The sequence below is a fragment of the Protomyctophum parallelum genome (assembly GCF_964188405.1).
Source record: "Protomyctophum parallelum genome assembly, chromosome: 1".
Taxonomy (NCBI): domain Eukaryota; kingdom Metazoa; phylum Chordata; class Actinopteri; order Myctophiformes; family Myctophidae; genus Protomyctophum; species Protomyctophum parallelum.
Window position 1 is genome coordinate 13,901,300 of NC_139697.1, and position 23,708 is coordinate 13,925,007.

Sequence of the window (23,708 nt, forward strand, 5' to 3'; positions counted from 1 at the left end):
TATCAGACGAGGGGTCATGTCTGTGAGGAGTGTCACCTTTGAACCCAATCACTGACAACCCAAACAAACATTGTCCTTTAAGGTATTACTGTTTGATGAAGGCTTGTCATAAATCTGCTACATTAACCAGACTGTCTGGTGACTCAGTAACTCACTTACAGCAACATGAAATAAAAAAAGGCCGCAATCTTATCACGGTCGTTACGGCTCCTTATTGAAGATAAATCAATTTCAAATAGACTTCGGTCTCAAAGGGACGGAGCTGTACGGAAATGGCCCCGGAGCCGGGAATACTATTGGTGGGATTAAACCGCTTAAATAGGCCGTTATGTATAACTTTATTTCTTCTATTGAGACATTTAGATTGTGTCAAAGCCAAAGGCTTGTATTTTGACCTGATTGACAAGATGCAATTTATCCAATATGGCTCAGTGGTAAAAAATTGTGAGCTCATAGATCTGCTATTTTAGCCTTTATTTATTTATTTTTGCATATAATGCCACGCCCATATTATGATGCCATATTCAAAGTAGTTAATTGTAAGATCCCAAAGGCCTTGGAGTGTCATGAGATACCATATTTTATAGAAGTATAAACAGCTAATTTACAGCCCAATAAAAAGGCCTATAATGAAAGTTATTTATGTAGCTCATGGCACTAACTAGAACATGTGCCCCTCGAGGCACAGGTCTCCACCAGGATAGGAGTCCAAGGAACAGCAATGTCCGTCCTAACCTATGTGACTATGTTTAGATTACCAGTAGGGGCAAAAGTGGCGCTGTTGTGCAGGAAACGAGAGAGTGAGATAGTGTTGCACTGTTGCCTGCATGCTAATTACACAGAGAGAGAGAGAGAGAGAGAGAGAGAGAGAGAGAGAGAGGCAGGGGGAGAGGGGAGAGGGGAGTACTTGCACCACTCAGTTCACAGGGGTGTGAATCTTTTTTTTTACTCTGAACCCCTAATTGCTCCCGATGTGCAGGTTGGTGCCTGGTGCCATGGTTTCCCCGGCATCGGTGTGTGAATGGGGGTGAATGTGATTTTGCACATACTCTGTAAAGCGCCTTGGATAAAGGCACTATTTAAATGCACCATTTACCATTTTCCATTTCTTCCTCGGCCTAGTGGGAATGTGTGTGCAAAATGTCATGGAAATCACACGATGTGTTCATGATTTGCGGCAAATTTCTTCAAAACGGAGCACTCCTGCGAACTTTGGAAGCCAATCTTAGCCAATCAGGATCTGTTTCGTTTAATGGCTATAGAGACTGTGTACACTACCAATTTGCGTGATGTTTGGACAAAATCTGTAGGTGTACTGTCAAAAAATGTTTTGCATTTGCAAAACATCTGCCTCCTGGTGGCGCGATTAGCTGTCCACAGACGGACACACGGACTGACATCTATAACTGATCTATCCAGCAGGACCTTAAGGCCATCTGAACAGTGTCTAATGGATCATTCCTCGGATCAGGTTAATCACCAAAGGTGACAGAACCTTTCAGTCTGTAGCTCCCTAGCCTCGGAAACTGCAGGTGTTTAGCTCACAGACTCTGGAATGCCCTTCCTCGATCAGCTCTTTGAGAGCTGCCGCGTCTGTGTAATTTTTTTAAGAAATGAGCAAAAACATGCGCAGAGCAAGTTCTGTCAGGAAAATCTGTGCAGTTGCTGGCGGCCCTCCATTGGGCTGCCTCCATTCGTCCAATCACACACACTCATTCCATTCTCAAAAGACCACATTATTTAATCTGCAAGTTCTGTCAGGAAACTCAGTGCAGTTGTTGGCGGCGGCCGTCCATTGGGCTGCCTCAACTCCACGTCCACAACCACTCATCCAATCAATCTGGTAGTTTGCACTGCTCTATCCTGCTTGATTTTTGCTGCTGTCATTCTACCGCTGCTGCTGCACACACCACTGCTTTCTGCCGCTGCACACACCACTGCTTTCTGCCGCTGCACACACCACTGCTTTCTGCTGCTGCACACACCACTGCTTTCTGCTGCTGCACACACCACTGCTTTCTGCTGCTGCACACACCTCTGCTTTCTGCTGCTGCACACACCACTGCTTTCTGCTGCTGCACACACCACTGCTTTCTGCTGCTGCACACACCACTGCTTTCTTTTCTCTTTTTTTATGTTTTTTTTGTGGCTTTCGCCTTTATTTTATATATTTTATGGAGGGACAGACAGTAGGCTGACAGGAAATGGGGAGAGAGATGGGGGGGAGACATGCAGTAAAGGCCGTCGGGATCGGGAGTCGAACCCGCGGCACACTGCCAGACTTGATTACCAGCCAAGGTGCCTGGACCACTGAGCCATGGCCCAGGCCCACACCACTCCACCCCAGCTACCACCTGTTGTTTTGGATCTGCTGTTTATGTACGGCCAGGGGATTTCGGAGTCCCTGTGGTCGGTGCGAGTACATAAAAGTTGTCCTGACAGAACCACTTAATAACGCGACTGTTCCAACAAGCATTTGGTGAATGTCATTGAGTTTCTCCTCCAGGTTGTGAAATGTGTCTGCACCGGTTTTGTTTTCCTAGCGTATATAGTGTATTTCTAATAAGTTTTGCTGTTTTTATTGCTGTTGAGCACCTTGTGAGTGGATTGTTGTATTGTTCTTTCTGCTTTGGCAATGTAAACTTATGTTTTCTCATGCCAATAAAGCGCTTTGAATTGAATTGAATTGAGTGGAGTGGGCAACCTTTTCGGGCACATGATCACATTTTTCCAAGGCTAAGCAAAGTTACTATGTTTACCCAGGGTAACTGGACTAAGCTCAATAACTTGTTTACAGCCAGGCCCTGCTCATAGAACATTTCATGGTAGGCGTTCAATGCCTTGCTCAAGGGCACTTCAGTGGTGGTTTAACGTGCCGGTCCGGGGATACGAACTAGCGACCTTCCGGTATCAAGACGGCTCCGCAAACCGTTCGGCCAGGCTGGCGTGATCATCACCCACCCAGTGGCGGACAGATCTTACTATATGCTGCTAAATAGAATAATGCAATAATAGAATAGATTAGAATAGAAGTCAATAATTGAATAATGAAACAAGTCTGAGTGAATAATTCAATATGAAAAGTATAGGTCAGAGAAATTGGCCCATGCCTTTTGACTCAAAGGCTTGATCAGCTTTCAGGACGAAACAAAAAATACACAGGGAAGACATATTTGAATATAGACTATTAGAGTAATGCTAACTCCATTACACATATAAAACAGAAATCACAGCACTCCATCTTTAATCTCTGACTGGAAAATACAAGATTTACACAGCGAGAGTACATTCAGACAGTAAAAATGAAACAAACTCCCCAGCGGTTTCACTGTGAGGCTTGGTCATTCTGACAAGACATATGTATGTGTACTACGTGACATCTGGCAGCTTTCCTGTCATGTGTGTCTGAATCACTGGGTCCTTACACGGCTGTTGCCTCACATTGAAACTGAGCGGTTTCACCAGTTCCATCTAGTCAATAGGGCACGCCGAACCAAGACAAAGCAATCTGCTCTTTAAGTATTTGGGAGAGGCATATAGTAAGTAGAGAGTAAGGAGGAATGCTCAAACTATTTCATTGAGAAAATATTTCCCCGAGCCTCTAGTCTACGGCAAAGACATGCTTGTATTACATCATAAACCGTTTGTTTACTCCCCCTGACCCTGTATGAAGTCTCATCTAGCTTTCTTTTTTAACGATATTTTGCCATCATTGCCTATTAGTTCTGTCGGATGGAATCTGAAACTGTTACTTTTTTCATGATTCAAATTCCCCACAAAATTGACACTTTTTTGTGACTGTAGTATGATCAAGTAGGGCATTAATTGATGAAAAAACACAGCAAGTTAAAATATGGACAGCATCAATATCATATTTTTGTATGTATATTGAAATGCATGAATAGAGTAATCAGTATAACGATGGATACAACTTATATGGTCTATTTGTAGTGAGCTGCTGGAGTCATAAAGCTAACGGGAGTAGTTTGATCAAACACTGAGTGACTGAATTGGGCATGGTTGCCATGTCTGCTTATTGTAAGTGACTTTGGGCTTGTTTTTTTCTGTAAAAAAACAAGCAGTTGCAGGTTGTTTGCTTCCTAAATGCTGTTTAAACCAACCAACCCCCAATAATATGTAATTGTCCATGGACCACTCCCCACCGCCCCATCTAAAAGATATTAGTTTATTAAATGCTAGGGTTGCCCATACCAGATTTGTGTTGTTAAAAATGTTTCAAAAAGGAATGCTTCACTTTTCTTCAAATTGTTTTTGAAAAGAGCAGATCTACAAGCACAAGTGCTTTGTGGCCTATCGTTTCTTTTGGGCTTGTTTTCATAGACCCTGTTGCTTAATTATCTCGCAAAAATCTGGCAACACTGGAGAGAGGGGGTCACTGCATGGTTATGTGAGGATGAACTGAACAATTTTTATATGAATTGGACAACAATAGGCAACAATATCTAAATCAGCCTTTAGTTTGTGTCCTTGTTAAAACATATTGAACATAATGCTTCTCGTTTTTACTCGTTCTTGCACTCTTTACTTTTGGGCAAAAATATGTTTTTTGACTTGTCATTGACTTTTATGATACGATTAAGCATTGTAAAATCTGTTTCTAAATAGGCTACATGTCCCCCCACTTTGAAAAGTAGCACTACAACACTGGCTAAACCTCACTGTCTCTAGACTAGTTTACGGGCTACGGGCCATGGTGGAGTCTGAAGAGGTGGGAATTGAATTGACTGTGATTCACAGTGAACGTTTTTAACTCTGATCTTTGCTTCTGGGGCTGGTGGGGGGGGTCCCTGGAACAACATATTTGCAGATGGAGGTCGGCGGCCAATTACATATATAATTCTGGGGGTCCTTGACGTGAAAAAGTTTGAGCACCACTGGCAGAGAAACATGGCTTTTTCAGAAAACTGATTTAGAAGACATTTTAAGAATCTATAGTCTCAGGTCTAAAAATGGCTTACATGCAATCTGTCAAATGTATTTCACATGGCTTCGGAGCATGCCAACAAGGTACTAGGCAATCTTAGTATGTAAGGTAATGATTACCGTACAAGCCTTGCAAAGCATGAAGCCGTTTGGCCTTGTTCTTTTTGTTGTGCCCTGGATTGGCAGAAGCATCACACATGTAGGCTGCACCCACAAACACTGCAATCATGCCTGGTGAAAGTCCACGCACCTTATCGACTATTGATCCACCCCACGACCCAACATACGATACGAAACACACCACAACCCTGCCGTCACTTGGCTATTTAATGTATAGGCCTACTATCTCACTACAGTCTCACAATGCAGGTTTGTAGCATTAAAACGAGCTTGTGGTTGTATATGTTATGTGTAACATCGTTGTCGTACGACCGAGCATAACTTGGCCATAACTGTCCTCGTGTGCATGACAGTTTCTAGGAACACACACACGCACACATACACAAAATATGTATGCTCAATTTGAAACCGTACATGTCCCTTGGCTTGAACTGGTGGAACATGTTCCAAGACCAAAAGGACATCAACAACTCAAGCTTGTCTGGGATCTGTCCGTCCATCCAAGCATTGGACTCATTCAGTGTGTGTGCTGTCGTTAAGTGACTTGTCTTGAAACGAGCGTGGTGGTGATGGTGGTTATATCTTTCTCCCTCCTCCAATGCGTCCATTGTACTGCGTGTTCCTATCCAAGGCCTCACGTTACCAGACCACAGTGTGGCTATTGTATCTTCACAAGGACCTTATACACAAAATCATGCCCAATAGTAGGCTATAGCGCTTTACTGGCAGATGCTGCACAATGTAACGTGTCAGCCAAATGGATCTGTCCCCCATTGCAAGTGTGGAAAATTCCACAAGATCCTACTAATACGTTATGTGACAAGTGAGAAGTCATACGTCTGGAATGACAAGTGACATCATGTCAGCAGGTCATGCGTCCGCCCCAAAGATCAAAGGAGCTATAATTTATGCAATTGTGACTGCATCATATGGCGTGCAGAAAACTTTGGCACTCAGGCAAAGGTTATGTATGCCCTATATGTACAGTACTCTGTATGCAAAGGTAACAGGGTGCGACTGTTCCAATGACATAATAAGGTCATGCCCTATATATGAGGATAACTCGCAAGCTGGAAATCTGTCGTGTCGGGTTGCAAAACTCATATGTCCAAAAACAGGTTATTTTTCAGGATTCAAACTGAAAAACATCAGGAGTTTTCTGCACGACGGCAACGATATCAGAGAAGTCACTGATAACATAACCTTACAGGTACGCTTCCTACACCCTGAACCAATAGGCCAGCCACAAAACGAAAATGGCTTCCATCGGCACGTTTGAATGAAGCATGGAAAATAGCCAAACTATACAGTAGCTCTGATTAAACAATAGACGTTGTGTGCAACAAAAGAGGGACTGTATATAATATGGATTGTGGGAAGGGGCTTCCCTTTGTACAGACTTATATCTCCTGTTGGAATCCAACGCCAAGGTTGCATGGCTGGCCGCATTCCTAGTCATTTCTTTTTGGCCTCCCATCGCCTCAAATTAACTGACTGCTGCAGAGGTTTGCATTTGGGGAGTGTTTAAAAAAGAAAGAAAAAAACTACCGAAAAGCACTCACGCAAGCGCGAGTGCGTGCGTGCGTGCGTGCGCGCGCGCGCGCGCACGCACACACACACACACACACACACACACACACACACACACACACACACACACACACACACACACACACACACACACACACACACACACACATACACTCCCTTTTCCAGAGATACAGGGAGATGAATTATAGTTTGGCATGAAATCATGTACAGTAAATAGGATTCCTTACAATCAAAGGAAAGCTTGGGTATTGATCTGCTCTGAAGTCTAAACTACTGAAAATTCTTGCATGGTACTTTATTTTGCTGACACTGTGGTCAAATACTTTGGCTATATTTGGCTAACTCAGAGAGTGTACAAATGGACCCACAGGGGTTCAGTTGGTTCAATTTGTACACTCTCTAAATCTCTCTTTGATTCCTCTTTTTTTAACAGGGTAGAGATAAAGGTTTTTTTTAGTCATGGGCCTAAAGTAATTTAACACCTCTGAGGAAAACCTGAGTCTGTTCACCTGTTCTTCATTCCAACTCTGTAGACTGCATGGTAATTGTCCACCATCAGAACTGGTCCTAAGTTTTTGTTGTTTTGTTTATTTTGTTGTGGTTGTTTTTTCTTAGTCCTTTTTCTCCCCAATTTAGTTAGTATATGCCAGTTGATTGCTCCTCCCCACACACATTTGTGTGTTGTCACCACCATTGTATCCTAAACTACCAGTGAGGTCAGATGCCCCCACCAAAAGGATGTAGAGCCTCCTGGAGCCTATTACACTTGAAATCTTGAAGTCACTGGTGAGGAGGACTTTTTTCTTCACCTTTTACCTTTTACTTTTCGATATGTTCTGCCATGTTTGCATATTATAAGAGTCAAGATGCCATGGCACAGGCCTGGTATCTATTGTTTTGGGTACAGCTCGTTCCTATAATGACACAGTTTCTCTCTTATCGTGAGTATTAGTATGGTCTCTGATCCCTTCTGTTGCTTGCAGAACTACTTTACCACTGATCTGTGTATCTATAATGAACGGCTACTTCTAACCCATGATATCATGTAATTAATGTAAGCACAATCACCCCCTCCTTGGCTTGAAATAGTCTCTGACTCCTCAATTACTGAGTGTATGGGGCTGAAACCCTGCCACGTTTTATTTTAACCAACATCCAAAGGCCCACGACAGGCTGGATTGCCGCAACGGTGCTAGGACAGATAGCCTGAGTTGTGTTGACTCAATGCGTCAACACCGCCCCTCGTCTTAAAGTACCTCACAAATGTAATCCTTTCATATGACCTCCTAAAGTGGTATCCACTTGCTGACCGGCTGTCTGTATTGAGCATTTGTTTTATAGGGGTTTATATGTGACCATACCATTGACATTTATTTTATTATGCTTTAAGTAACATGTGACATGTCAAACTAGGGGGTTTCCATGATTCTGAATCCATTCCAAGCATTAGTTTTGCACAAAAAACACTCCTTGGGCTAAAAATGGCCATTGCAATCATCACAAATATGATGCACATTTTGGGGAATTTGGGCACATTTGGGCAAGTGGCTATGGCCGTTTTTTTTTTTTTTAATACTGTTTTTATTAGGCATTTTTTGTATATGACAACTTATATGACAATCTTTGACAATAATAATGAGTTAGTTATATAAAATGAAAGATAAAGACAGATAATGTAAATTCCACATACAATACATGATAAAAAGGATATATAAATGTGATAAAAACGAAAAAACAAAAAGAACAGTTAAACAACGACAAATGTGAACAGACAAACAAAACAAAGACCACAGGACAGACACTCTTGCTCTCAAAACTTTCCCAACACGTTGTAAATTAACTGAATTACAGACATTTCTTTTTAAATGAGAATAAATAAAATAAAATAAAATACTCAGTTCCTTTTTTTTCTTTACTTTTCTTTCCAATTTTCTAATATGTTATCTATTGTGTAGGAGGGGTTAGCGTGCACCTATTGAAATGGTCAATGAAGGGTTGCCATGTCTGATAAAATCTATCTTCACTCCCTCTCAATTCAAACTTTATCTTTTCCAATTGCAAGTAGTGCATAACATCTTTCATAAGTGTAGTGTGAGTGGGAACCTGTGCTTGTTTCCAATTCAACAGTATCAGTCTGCGAGCCAGTAGAGTCACATATTTTACCATGTTATATTGGAAAGTAGACAGTTTGACCCCGGGCCCCCCGACCCCCAGAACTGCTGTCAGTGGATCCGGGTCAAAAGGTCTTCCAACAATGTCTGACAGTGATTTAAATATACTTTGCCAAAATGATGTTAGTTTAGTGCAGTGCCAGAACATATGAGCTAGGGTGGCCGGCGACTGGCCACATCTGTCGCAGGCTGGATTCACATTTGGAAACATTCTGTTGAGTTTTTCCTTTGACAAATGTAACCTGTGTAATATTTTAAACTGTATAAGACCGTGCCTGGCACATACTGAAGAAGAGTGCACAAACTTTTGAGATGTAGACCATTGCTCGTCAGTGATAGATATTGCTATGGCCGTTTTTAAATGAAGACTCATCTTTCATCCATCTATCCATCTTCAACCTCTTATCCGTAGTCGGGTCGCGGGGGCAACAGCTCCACCAGAGTGTTCCCGACTTCCATCTCCAGAGCAACATTAGTTACTTCCTCCTGGGGGATCCCGAGACGTTACGGCCGCTTGTATTCGCAACATTATTCTTTCGTTCATGACCCACACTTCATGACCATAGGTGAGAGTAGGAACGAAGATTGCTCTGTAGACAGAGAGCTTTGCCTTCTGGCTCAACTCTCTTTTCATCACAACAGTGCGGTACAGCGACTGCAATACCACCCCTGCCGCTCTGATTCTCCGGCTGATCTCCTTCTCCGCCCTCCCCTCACTCGTGAATCCGACTTACTCCTGAGCACACGGACACAGCTCTCGCTTTGGGTCTTGGGTGTACAGAGATTGGATGGCCCTCAACAAGGTCCCCCTCACCCAATACTCCCGCAGCACCTCCCACAGGACCTCCCGGGGGACCCGGTCATATGCCTTCTCCAAATCCACAAAACACATGTAGACCGGATATGCATACTCCCAGGCCTTCTCCAGAATTCCTGCAAGAGTATAGATCTGGTCAGTTGTTCCACGGCCAGGACGGAATCCACACATTGCTCCTCCTGAATCTGAGGTTCGACTATCGGCCGGACCTTCCTTTCCAGCACCTTGGCGTAGACTTTCCCAGGGAGGCTGAGTAATGTGATACCTCTGTAAGTGGCACACACCCTCTGATCCCCCTTTATAAACAATGGGACCACCACCCCGGTCTGCCACTCCCTCAGCACTGCCCCAGACCACGCAATGTTGAAAAGGCGTATCAACCAAGACAGCCCCTCAACACCCAGGGCCTTCAGCATTTCTGGCACATGTGGAGCGCTGCTTAACTACCTCAGTGACTTCCTTCCGGGAGATTGACGACGATCCCCAATCATCCTCAGGCTCTGCTCCTGTCAGGGAGGGTGGGTCAAAAACTAAAGTTGTCCTTTAAGTTTGTTCCACAGATAAATATTGTGAAAATAGCCGAACTACAAGCTGTATATTGGCTATTTTCACAATATTTGCCTCTTTTAAATATTTGACAATTTGGCCAATTTGGTATTTAAAAGGCATGTATACTGCATGTTGGTTTGTTGTTTGTTGAGTGAGAAAACAATGTTGCACTTTAAGCTAATCATCATTGGGGGGGGGGGGGGGGGGGGGGGGGGTTGGGGGACCCCTCCCAAATAATTCGGGTCCAACCTCCAGTCGGGTATAGCTAGGCTTTGTCCAGTCTGAGTCCACCACTGGATTAATAAGACCATTGAGACTATTAAGACCATTGAGAGAGTTCCACTTGTGGTGCCATGATCAGTCACATCAGGTCTGTCTCATGCAAGTTTGCAACTGCTTGGCAATAGATCCAGTTGTGATCTGATCTAACAGCTAGCCTGTATTTCCCAATACACTGCACTGTGCAGAGAGAGAGAGAGAGAGAGAGAGTAGCCTGAAGGGAAATGGGAGGGCAACGCCCCCCAAGCCTTTATATGACATTCCCTGATACATCCGCGTCGCACTGTGACTTGAACGGCGCACGTAGTAAATAATAAAGGAACGCTTTGTCAGCAGGAAAGAGAGAGAGACGCTCCTCCACACTGAGAGAGAGAGAAAGAGAGAGACTTTTACTGACACAAGAAAAAGTTTGTTTTTGAGGACTCCCTCCTTTTTGTTTTGCGTGTTCACCTGCAGACAGCAATTTAAAAGCTAAAGGTACGTAACGTTTCTACTTTTATTTGCAGAGGAATTAATTGTTTTTGTCGATTATTGTCAGCTGCATGTGATGCATGTGATGATGCATGTTTATTCGGCGCTGGTTGGGTAACTTGGGTTGCTTTCGCTTGATGAGTGTCAGAGCAGGCGTTGGTCTTGCTCTTGCATTCCTTGAATGTCAACAAATTAACGTCTCTTAATTATAAATCATGCATTGCAGACTATAAATAGTAAATTTACTATCTAGAGTAAACGAAGCATGCTGCTTTTTCACCACACGTGACCCGATGCCATAATATAAACACAAACAGGAGGTGGCTGTTCACAAATCATTTTGTTTAATACCATGCACCCTTGAGCTATCTTTAATGGAATAATTCGTCCCATATAGTAGGCCCATTAATTAAAACACTAATAGGCTAAATTGAAATATGACAACCAACTTTCAAAGAATTTAGCTGAAGTATAGGCTACCAATAATACAAGTATCCTGCAGGACACTTAAATAGAAGTTAACACAAAAAATATTAAACTTTTCAGTTTCAGGGATGCCCGCTAACAGGATGGGCAGTGGGAGTGGGCACCATGCAGAGCCTAGAGTATAGACATGGGCACCAAGGAAGAGTGGGCACCATGCAGAGCCTAGAGTATAGACATGGGCACCAAGGAAGAGTGGGCAGAGAGTAGACTGCATGCAGGGCACCTCACTATTTCTAAAATCAACTATTTGGAAAATGTTTTTAAGTGAAGTAGGCTATAGCTATACCTGATTGTACATGCTTTAACATTCGACAATTAAGGTCAAATAATTCTACAATCGCTATACAAATTGCTACAAAACCTGTACATCCAGGCATTTTGGGTCATAAACTAGAAGTTGAAGGACAACATTAAAAAGTACCGTGCATGTTCACATGTATATTTTCCATTGTTACATTTTTCAACATTTTGGACAAAATAGCTAATTGTACATCGAGGTGCCAGATGTCCCTACATATTGACCTTGATTGATTGACTGATTGATTGATTGATTGAAGAGTTTGCAGAATTGCAGTACATTTCAAGCACAACACAATACAAAAACTGTTAACAGTGAGTGGACGACCCAATAAAGCACTACACAAGAGGGTCCACCTTGTTCAATTCATCATAACATTTAGAGACGTACACATATACACTTCTATATAGCCAAAGAACAGGGAATCATCATGAAGGAGGTAAAAAGGGAAAATAAATCATATACAGTGAGGGGTGGGGGGGGGGGGAAGGGGTGTATCCCAAATGTAATTACGCGTGTACTATTTGTCCATGGACAAAAAAACAAAACACATTCACAATGTTGCACATCAGTGTTTTTTGACACTGCAGAGGAAAGTAACACTTCCTCAATTGATAAATGTATTGCTGTTCATACAAATTATAATGTATGCTATCATTCAGGTATTCGTATTTTCAGTTGTGATGCTTTACGCGGCAGTGGTTCTCAATCCCCTGCACCCAGATGACAGTGAAGTGACAATTTAAAGATGTTTTTAGATTTTTAAATACCAAAAAAAAGAGAGAAAAGAGAACCGTTACCGCATTAAAAGTATTCAACTAACTGCTATACATTAAATAAAATGGGGCCAATAACCTTGGCCAAATGGTAATACCAGAAAAGTGAAAATTTGTGAAAATGGCCTGCAACAGTATTGTTGTGAGCTTGTAGATATGCTATTTTCTAAATTGAATGCTTCAAATTCTATATTCCAAGTGCTAGTAGTAGTCAGGGTGGTGGTGGGGGGGTGGGGGGTCCCCCAGTTCACTTCAAATATAATTTGGGGGGTCACGGCTTAGAAGGGTTGAGAATCACTGCCTCGTGGTCTAGTAGTCAATAATTGCCAGTGTATCTGTAACATTTTAAAAGATGCACGGTTATCAGTCCTCGCAATGGATCTGATAGGGGGTGGGCTGGGGGGTCAGTAAGGGCACGTGAGTTTAAATGTGACAGTGTTTTATTTGCAGAATACTCCCCCCCCCCCCCCCCCCTCCTCCACTATATATAGGCTCACAGTAAACACAGTAAGAAACCTCTGGCTAAATGAAGTGAGTTCAGCTGATGTAAGCAAAGGCATGACACACAGCTGGCTGTATGATTGATGAATCCCATGATGTAACCATAACTGTGTGGGATCTGATCTGGGACCAGGCAGCAACAACCAGTGGTTGTGTGTCCAGTTCCACTGTCCAGAAGAGAGTTTTTGTGTGATCTGGTCTGGGACCAGGCAGCAACAACCAGTGGTTGTGTGTCCAGTTCCACTGAATGGTTTTGGTGTGATCTGGTCTGGGACCAGGCAGCAACAACCAGTGGTTGTGTGTCCAGTTCCACTGAATGGTTTTGGTGTGAGCTGGTCTGGGACCAGGCAGCAACAACCAGTGGTTGTGTGTCCAGTTCCACTGAATGGTTTTGGTGTGATCTGGTCTGGGACCAGGCAGCAACAACCAGTGGTTGTGTGTCCAGTTCCACTGAATGGTTTTGGTGTGATCTGGTCTGGGACCAGGCAGCAACAACCAGTGGTTGTGTGTCCAGTTCCACTGAATGGTTTTGGTGTGATCTGGTCTGGGACCAGGCAGCAACAACCAGTGGTTGTGTGTCCAGTTCCACTGTCCAGAAGAATGGTTTTGGTGTGATCTGGTCTGGGACCAGGCAGCAACAACCAGTGGTCGTGTGTGCAGAAGAGGTTTTCTTTGTGGTTGTGTGTAGTGTAAAACCACTGAAGCACTGTGTTGATCCCTGCTGTGACCCCCACCATACCAACCTGGCAACCCCACCCTCAGTGTGTCAGTGTGTGGAGCACCCACCATACCAGCCTGGCAACCCCACCCTCAGTGTGTCAGTGTGGAGGAGCACCCACCACACCAACCCCACCCTCAGTGTCTCAGTGTGTGGAACACCCACCATACCAACCCCACCCTCAGTGTGTCAGTGTGTGGAGGAGGACCCACCATACCAACCCCACCCTCACATGCACACATGAAAGAATCAGGGGCTCATTATTTTGTGCAAAAGAATGTCCCACTCCATTTCAACGACAAGGCAATTCAATGTGCTTTTTACACGGAACAACAACAAGCAAAGGAAACAATTGTACAATGACATTAGGATGCATGAAACATAATAATTAAACAAAACAGGTACAGTGCAAAAGAGAAAGAAAAGTAACTTGGTCAAAGGCAGTGTCATACAGAACAGTCTTTAGTGTTTTAACAGAAATGCGAGTCGCAGCAGACCTGCAGTTTTCTGGGAGTTTGTTCCAGATCTGGGGTGCATGCATGCTGCTTCCCCACATTGTTTTTGTTTGTTTTAGGGAGAGAAATTCAGACACTAATATTTCACAATCTGCTGAAAATGTAGAGCTGTGTGCCAGGCTGCCAGCACCAGCCTGCTGCTACTACTGCTCCCCACGGATCAGACAATCGGGACAGACGGATTAACGCGAGTTACCCAAAGATTAGGAAGAAGCAGCAGTGATTGATTTTTGTGCAGATGGACTGAGTCCGACGGTCACACTGGATTTAAAACCTATGACGAAGGCTGGAAGCTGGCTGGCTTTTATCCTACAGCACTCTAAAAATGGAGACCATGCCGCCTCCTGAATTGAATGTTGTTGTGTTTCTCTCTCTCTCTCTCTCTCTCTCTCTCTCTCTCTCTCGCGTGTGCGTGCGCGTGCGTACCCTGACAGGGAAACGTAGTGGAGTTTGTTTTGTAACTGGGACTGGCCGGATGTTATGGGTCGTTGTAGGGCCTATGGTTTGTATCACTTAACCACATGTAACCCAGCATCCCTATTCTGGGGGCGAAGATTTGACAAAAATAGCAGACCTAGTAGTACACATGCTTGTAGATCGGAGAAGAGATTTAATTTTGGGGCCCTATTTTTGTCAGTGCCTTACCCCTTTATACGTAAACCTTTTTGCCATTTTTTACTATTTTGAAAAAACATTTTTGAATAGTTCGGGCAGAAACCTCTTATCTCCATATTCTAACTTTTGTGATTTGTTTGTTTGTAAATTCACGCCCTATACTTGATCATACTACAGCGTCACACAAACTAATCAAAGGTGAAAGATCTACAAGCTCAAACGTATCGTTTTGACTTTTGAGCTTGTAGATCTGTAGCCTCGGTACCAGGCTTTCATTTTTGTTGGTGCAAAAATGGAAAGCCTGGAGGAACGCATTGGCCGCCCTGGTCTAAAAGTGGGAGTCAACCCTTCCGGGTGGGCGTCGCTCCAAATTATGTGACGTAGCGCTGCACTAGGGGGGAGAGGAGGGGCCGGGGGTGACGGACAGATCGATGAGATCCAATCAGGGCGTGCGCAAATCTCAGCCGCGACCTTCCCCTCTAGACCATAGACCAGAAACCTAACACGTTAGCTCAGGCTAGTAGATCTGCTGCTTTTGCTATTTTTGAATTTTGAATCCTGAAAAGTAAGTTGTGTACATTATGAGGTTTCCACCCGACAGAGTGTGCAAATAATTATATAGGGTTAATCATTGACAATATATAATTCTTTGCACAGCTCAGGTCTCCCAGGGTCTGCTAGTTTTGTTGAATCTCCTCGCATTTTCGCAGAATACTCACCTAATAATATGACTTGCCCAAACTAGAGATGCTAAGTTAGTACGTTTTTGTGTCGTGAATATGAATATCTGGTGGAAATATGATATTTTCATCACTGCTATTTGAAATTTCAAATATCACCAAAGATTATTATCGGCCTAATTGTCGGGAATAATGGTATTGTTAACATGGTTCAAGTCAATTGTTATTGAATCATTCATCATATAATAGACCGTGGTGACAAGTGTGTATTTATTCAGATTTAGTACCAAGACCTAACAATAATAAGGTATGTGTTTACTGAACGCAGTCCAGCACAGCGTCCGTTGGGAAATATAAACCACTGTACTGGCGACCGTTTGCCTTTTGTTTATACTGTATGGTTCGTTGCAGCTCATTTTGGCTTCTCCATCCGAGATCATACCAGTTCCATATCCTTCCCTTATTTCCTGTTTGTGATGATTGCACAACTCGCTGTCACTTCCGTCAGGCTAGGGTTTCTTTCTATGTCTGTGAATAGCCTGCCGACCTAAAAACGCCTTATTTAGCACTAGATCGCAAGGCCGTGTCGTGTGAGCCGAAACTGGCCAATCTACAAGCTCGCCACGTATATTACAACAGGCTCGCGTTGTTGTGCGCTTGTAGATCTGCTATTTCCATTGCATGGTCGAGCACCTTGTCTTGGGTGCACGCCACATTTGTCTAGGAACACAGAAGTATAGTAACACGCACGCACGCATGCACGCACGCACACCCCTCTAGGAACATTGGACATTGTAGGAAGTTGGAACCAATGCATCCACACATGCACGCCCACACACAGTATTACTATACTCGTGAGGACGGTTGTAGATCTTTTGTGGATCAGGAAAACGGTCCTCCTCACAATGACTATTTGTCCAATTCTATTGCTTATGAGGACCACACACACACACACACACACACACACACACACACACACACACACACACACACACACACACACACACACACACACACCGAGAGAGGGAGCTGCTCTGCCGCCTGTGTATCACTGTTGCCAATGACACACACCAAGCAAGCCAATATGGCCCATCCATAGTTTAAATAAAGCCATCTGCCACAACAGAGTGTGTGAGAGGAGATGAGATGAGAAGAGATGCCCTCTTATAGTAACACATAATCCCACGTATTTTGTTGGTTTAATTTTCATCGTGACGCACGACGAGAGGGCACAAGAAAATAGACCGGAACCGAAAAGATGGCAAAAATTGGTTGCATAAGCAAGAAATGGTAGCGGTGCTGTGTTCTAATTAATTCTCTTGGAGGAAGAGAAGTGCTTAAGCACTGGAAGTCTTGAGGATATAATGCTTAACCACTGCAAAAAATATCAGATCCATCCAAGCCTCGCATCACTACACGTTGTGAGCTTGCAGATCTGCTATTTTAGTTATTATTTTAGCAATTATTTTAAAGTTCTGATTTCCTAGGATTCATTGTCGCAAACAAAGGCTACATATCGTCTCTGTTTTCTGTGGAAACCTCGTGTCCAAAACTGTTACTTTTCAGGATTCAAATTAAAAAGTTGCAAAAGTAGAAGATGGAGCAAGTTGCGGATCTGCTACTATAGGCTACGTTGTTGCTTTTGTGTAACACTCTGTAGTATGATTAATTTACCACAAAGCATACAAAGTTAGATCAGCAGTTTCTCCCTGAGCAGTTAGATGAGCAGTTTCTCCCTGAGCAGTTAGATGAGCAGTTAGATGAGCAGTTTCTCCCTGCCGGCAACAATATATTTTATGATCACCTCAAATTGTTGCTTTCCACTGTTTTCATGGACAATGACTGATTAGTTTACAGCTGCAGTTGTGTTGTTAACCCATTCTGGACTAACATTTTTCTGAAAAACCTATCTTTCTATGTCAGTGGTGCTCAACCTTTTTCATGTGAAGGACCCACAGAATTATCTCTATTGGGCCACGGACCCCCATCTCAAAATATGTAGTTCCAGGGACCCCCCCCCCCAGAAGCCAATATTTTAGTTAAAAATGTTTGCTCTGAAATATATATTCAAATATTTGTGTCACATTTTCACGATTTTTCAAAAATAGCAGACCTACAAGCTCGTAGTGCGCTATGAGCTTGTAGATCTGCTATTTTTCAATAGCTAAATTATAACATAATGTTTAAAACACCAAAAGGGGTTCCCACCCAAAATGGATTAAATTTAAGCAGTTGTGTTTTCAGGACAAAATGCACACAAGGGCTGTTACGTCCAGGTTATGCCTGGTCGTACGACCATGTCACGCACATAGGGGACCAAAATAGCAGATCTACAGTACACAAGCTCACAACAACAACCACAAGCTTGTTGTAATCTACCTAAGAGGTTGATAAGGCGAATCAACTAATTAATTGATCTATAAATAATCGTTAACTTAACATAACATCTTAACTTAACATCTTAATGTCTCGTTTAGCTGCTGCCCCATTTGCACCGGTGCTGGCTGGCTGAGTCATCCATCTTTTTTCCGTGCGTTAACTCTTCTGGGTCATGCCATGTAAAAGATTACCCTGGCTGGCTGGCTGGCTGGCTGCGCGGCGGGGTCAGGGATCCTCAGTGTGCGCACGGTGTCAGTAGGTGACCTAGTTGTGTGTCAGCTTGTTGCCCAGTCGGACCTTTCCGCTGCTGCGTGCCAATGGGTTTAACAGGTGGCAGAGAGAGAGAGAGAGAGAGAGAGAGGGGAAGTGTGTCTGACTCTGCAAACTGGTTTTATTCTTTAATGAACACAAGCCGACTCCAGTCTGGGTTGGTGTGGGTTGAACCACTTAACCATATACAGTGTATGGCTACGTATGTTCACACTGGGAGCCAGCTAAACAACAGCGACATTATTTTTCAGTGGAAGCCAGCGACATGGAGATGGCAAAGATACAGTCAACGTTTTTAGCTGCTATACAAAAAGCCACAACAGTTACAAAGCTAAAAATAAGTTAAGCTGGTTCTCAACAAATAATGCTGTGTAGCTTTGCATCTTTTGTATCAGCCAGTGTGAACGCAGCATTGAACCCCCATATGGTTGACCGGAGACCCTCAGGGATCTGTACTAGTGTACTGGTGTATTTTCTGTTTTGTGGGGAAAGCTTTCGCTGAAAATACTGACGACTGAACTTTGCCGGCATCAAAATGAAGGTCAATCTATCTATCCGACTTGACATAAAACTAGGCACACAACAGCAAATAACTCGGGGGCTTGGTCCTACTCTTATTGTTCTGAAATTCCCCTGTCGCATAAAAACGCATGGTGGTCACTGTGACCGCGGTCTTCTCGTCGTGTCACATGGTGTTCGGAATGTCAGCGGGGGCCGATTCCTGTGCGGGGCCTCCTTCCGAACACAAAGCTCTCGCAGTGTGAAGAGAAGACGGCCATGTTTCTGAAGAAAAATGACTCTGTTGTTTGATTCTCTCCTCTCTCTTCCTCTGTGCTATTGTGAGGTCTGGCTCGCTCTGGTGTCTGTTCTGTTCTCCCCCCAGTGTGAGAGAACTAATAGAAGCGTGTGTGTGTGCGTGCTTGTGGGTGTGTGGGTGTGTGCGTGTGCGCGAGCTCTTGGCGTGTTTTGGAAATATCTCTTCTTGCAGTCCTCCTGGCCGGATGTCCACATTTGATCTCTAATGACGAACCTCTTTAGTTTTTAACAAGGTTAAAGAGTCTATAAAGGCCCCGCTAGCCATCCCTAGAGCAGTGGTTCTCAAAGTGGGGGCCGGGGACCCCCAGGGGTCCTTGGGGGGGGGGGGGGGGGGGTGCTTACAAGGGGTCTCCAGCAATGTTTTGTTGTGAAAACAGCATCACAACATTGGCCAATCAACGGTCAACCTAGGTCTGATTTGGGCTCTGGGATGTTCTTTTAACCCAGCTATGTTTTATTTATGTCCATCCTTTAAGTAAAAGAAGATGTCTACAAGGCATAAATAACGTTTGTCTTCAGCTGCATTATTCTCAGCTCAAATCTTTACAATACCATCTTTACCAATAATCTGGTCTCCTAGCATAATGAATCGCTCACTGTGTGTGGAGCGATGAATGACAGGTGCATGTCATGATATTATATTATTGGTATTATGATTTAGTTTGACATGGAAGTAATTCAGATTGGACTTTGATGGACTTTTGATATAAAAATCACACCTGTGTGAACTGAGCAGTGCAGGCTGCTCAACAACATACCACTGGCTGGCTGCAGTGATAGTGCTCGCGGTGTGAATGCCCCTTTAGGCTGCTCAACAGTGCCACTTTATAAGTCACCCAGCGGTATTGCAGCTGTCGAGGCCTCGTACTCAGACATAGAGACACGTACACTCGGTCACTCATTGGAGTGGTTTGGCACCGCTCAAAAAGTTAAATGCAAATCCCTCTGCGGCCGGAAGACGATCCTTGACTGAAACGTTGGGAGTGACATTTTCTTTAATTTGAGCAATAGAAGACAATGTGCACTTTGTGCAGTTGGTTGTCTCTAAAAATGGTCTTGTTCCAAAGGCCATATCTGACAACGGTGTCAACAGATTGACGACAAGAAGGGATGTGTTTCTATGCAGTCATCAGGGCCCAGGCCAGGGGTGTCGTTGTGTGTGTGTGTGTGTGTGTGGGGGGGGGGGGGGGGGGGGGAAGTCAAACATAATCATGGAGCCAAAGATGGTGACAAACACATAATGACAGAGCCAAAGAGGGTGACAAACAAATAAACAAACAAACGGCTAAGCTTGGCCAAATACTTGGCTCCTCTGACACTTGGCAACCAAGACAAACGCAGGCAAAGTGATGGAGAGTGACACGCATACATACACATCATCAGGAGGGGGGAGACGCCTGTGCTGTCGTTTGATGGACGCAGTGGTATCTGTGGTAACGGGAACGCTCGGCCCGAAACGCACTCTCCCTCATGTTCTCTCTCTCACCCCCAGCGGTTCATGTAATTCTTGTATTCGTTTTACTGAGGTTAGGTTTAGGAATAAGGTTGTGTTTAGGCATAGTTTTACTTTGGTTTACTTTAAGAATAAGGTTAGGATTTATAGGCATAGTTTGAATGAGGTTACGTTTAGGTTAGGTTAGATTTGGCCCGGGCCAGCCTAGCGGTCCGGGTAGCTAGGCTGGTGATCTAGCTTGGCAATGTGTTGCAGGTTCGAGTCCCGATCCCGACGGTCTTCACCCCCATCTCTCTCCCCGTTTCCTGTCAACCTACTGTGATCTGTGAGGCAAAAAGCCCCAAAAATATATGATAAAAAAAGGCATAAGGTTAGGATTTAGTCATAGTTTTACTGAGGTTACGTCTAGGAATAAGGTTAGGGTTAGGCATGGTTTTACTGTGTTTACGTTGTGGAATACCTGGTGGCGACCTCCGAGGTCGCCAGATTTGACCCGAGGAGCATGGGCCGTGGCTCAGCGGTCCAGGCACTTTGGCTGGTAATCCAGTCTGGCAGTGTGCCGCGGGTTCGACTCCCGATCCCGACGGCCTTTACTGCATGTCTCCCCCCCCATCTATCTCCCCATTTCCTGTCAGCCTATACTGTCTGTCCCTCCATAAAATATATAAAATAAAGGCGAAAGCCACAAAAAACCCTTTGTTTTAGAGATTTGACCCGAGGGTGAGCAAGCCTATTTTGGGGCGAGCATCCTTGTATTCATGTCCATGACTTCCGGCGTGCGTGCGTGAGTGTGTGCGTGTGTGTCAGCCAAGGGCTGTTCATCAGCAGAGGAAGAGGAGAGAGAGAGCCAATTCTCTGACCCTCCTAGGAGCCGCCAGCCCAGCCCAGCCCGGCCCAGCCCAGCCCGGCCCGGCCAGGGCTCTGCTGGACAAAGAGCTCTCTGAACTGTCCTGATTTAATTTGCATTCAGCACAGCCTACGGCCCGACCATTTCCTCTTCCAATGACCCACCGCGAACACAATCTGACGCCCACTCTTTCTCTGGGCGCCCCCTCTTTTCCTTGCTGTCCCACTCTCTCTCTCTCTCTCTCTCTCTCTCTCTGGCTTGTGTCTTGTCATTGCCTCTTTTCTCTCCCTTGGCCTTTTACTTTTCCTGTTGACAGACAGTAGCTGAATAGGGCTTTGGTGCGATAGTTCAAACTAAGTCGTTTGGAGTTTGGACATGTTTTGCAGTCTCAAATTCTTTTTTGTTGTTGTTGTTCCCAGACCCTTTAGAACAAGTTGAAGAACAGGGCGACACACTGTTTCTTTTTCTTTAAAAATAAATAAATGCTGCAATGACTGGGCCCCCATGTTCTGTATTGAACGGTTGAACCCCGGGTCCCCCATGTGCTGTATTGAACCCGGGTCCCCCATGTGCTGTATTGAACCCGGTCCCCATGTGCTGTATTGAACCCCGGGCCCCCATGTGCTGTATTGAACCCGGGTCCCCCATGTGCTGTATTGAACCCCGGGTCCCCCATGTGCTGTATTGAACCCCGGGTCCCCCATGTGCTGTATTGAACCCCAGGTCCCCCATGTGCTGTATTGAACCCCGGGTCCCCCATGTGCTGTATTGAACCCGGGTCCCCCATGTGCTGTATTGAACCCGGTCCCCATGTGCTGTATTGAACCCCGGGCCCCCATGTGCTGTATTGAACCCGGGTCCCCCATGTGCTGTATTGAACCCCGGGTCCCCCATGTGCTGTATTGAACCCCGGGTCCCCCATGTGCTGTATTGAACCCCAGGTCCCCCATGTGCTGTATTGAACCCCGGGTCCCCCATGTGCTGTATTGAACCCGGGTCCCCCATGTGCTGTATTGAACCCGGGTCCCCCATGTGCTGTATTGAACCCGGTCCCCATGTGCTGTATTGAACCCGGACCCCCATGTGCTGTATTGAACCCGGGTCCCCCATGTGCTGTATTGAACCCGGGTCCCCCATGTGCTGTATTGAACCCGGGTCCCCCATGTGCTGTATTGAACCCGGGTCCCCGTGTGCTGTATTGAACCTGGTCCCCATGTGCTGTATTGAACCCGGGTCCCCATGTGCTGTATTGAACCCGGGTCCCCCATGTGCTGTATTGAACCCGGGTCCCCATGTGCTGTATTGAACCCGGGTCCCCCATGTGCTGTATTGAACCCGGGTCCCCCATGTGCTGTATTGAACCCGGGTCCCCCATGTGCTGTATTGAACCCGGGTCCCCATGTGCTGTATTGAACCCGGTCCCCATGTGCTGTATTGAACCCGGACCCCCATGTGCTGTATTGAACCCGGGTCCCCATGTGCTGTATTGAACCCGGTCCCCATGTGCTGTATTGAACCCGGGTCCCCATGTGCTGTATTGAACCCGGGTCCCCCATGTGCTGTATTGAACCCCGACCCCCATGTGCTGTATTGAACCCGGTCCCCATGTGCTGTATTGAACCCGGGTCCCCATGTGCTGTATTGAACCCGGGTCCCCCATGTGCTGTATTGAACCCCGACCCCCATGTGCTGTATTGAACCCGGTCCCCCATGTGCTGTATTGAACCCGGTCCCCCATGTGCTGTATTGAACCCGGACCCCCATGTGCTGTATTGAACCCGGTCCCCATGTGCTGTATTGAACCCGGGTCCCCCATGTGCTGTATTGAACCCGGTCCCCATGTGCTGTATTGAACCCGGTCCCCATGTGCTGTATTGAACCCGGGTCCCCCATGTGCTGTATTGAACCCGGGTCCCCCATGTGCTGTATTGAACCCGGGTCCCCCATGTGCTGTATTGAACCCCGGTCTCCCATGTGCTGTATTGAACCCCAGGTCCCCCATGTGCTGTATTGAACCCGGGTCCCCCATGTGCTGTATTGAACCCCGGGTCCCCCATGTGCTGTATTGAACCCCGGGTCCCCCATGTGCTGTATTGAACCCCGGGTCCCCCATGTGCTGTATTGAACCCCGGGTCCCCCATGTGCTGTATTGAACCCCGGGTCCCCCATGTGCTGTATTGAACCCGGTCCCCATGTGCTGTATTGAACCCGGGTCCCCATGTGCTGTATTGAACCCGGGTCCCCCATGTGCTGTATTGAACCCCGACCCCCATGTGCTGTATTGAACCCGGTCCCCCATGTGCTGTATTGAACCCGGTCCCCCATGTGCTGTATTGAACCCGGACCCCCATGTGCTGTATTGAACCCGGTCCCCATGTGCTGTATTGAACCCGGGTCCCCCATGTGCTGTATTGAACCCGGTCCCCATGTGCTGTATTGAACCCGGTCCCCA

At 45.3% G+C, this 23,708-nt stretch overlaps 1 protein-coding gene across 1 annotated transcript in view; it reads left to right on the forward strand.

The window, feature by feature from the left end:
• Positions 1–10,726: 10,726 nt before the first annotated feature.
• The window catches only part of ndrg1a (N-myc downstream regulated 1a), a 49,316-nt gene continuing 36,334 nt past the window's right edge, over positions 10,727–23,708 (forward strand). Inside the window, exon 1 of the mRNA XM_083780448.1 lies at positions 10,727–10,908. The gene's annotated coding sequence lies outside the window, so the exon portion shown is untranslated. The remainder of the gene's footprint in view (positions 10,909–23,708) is intronic.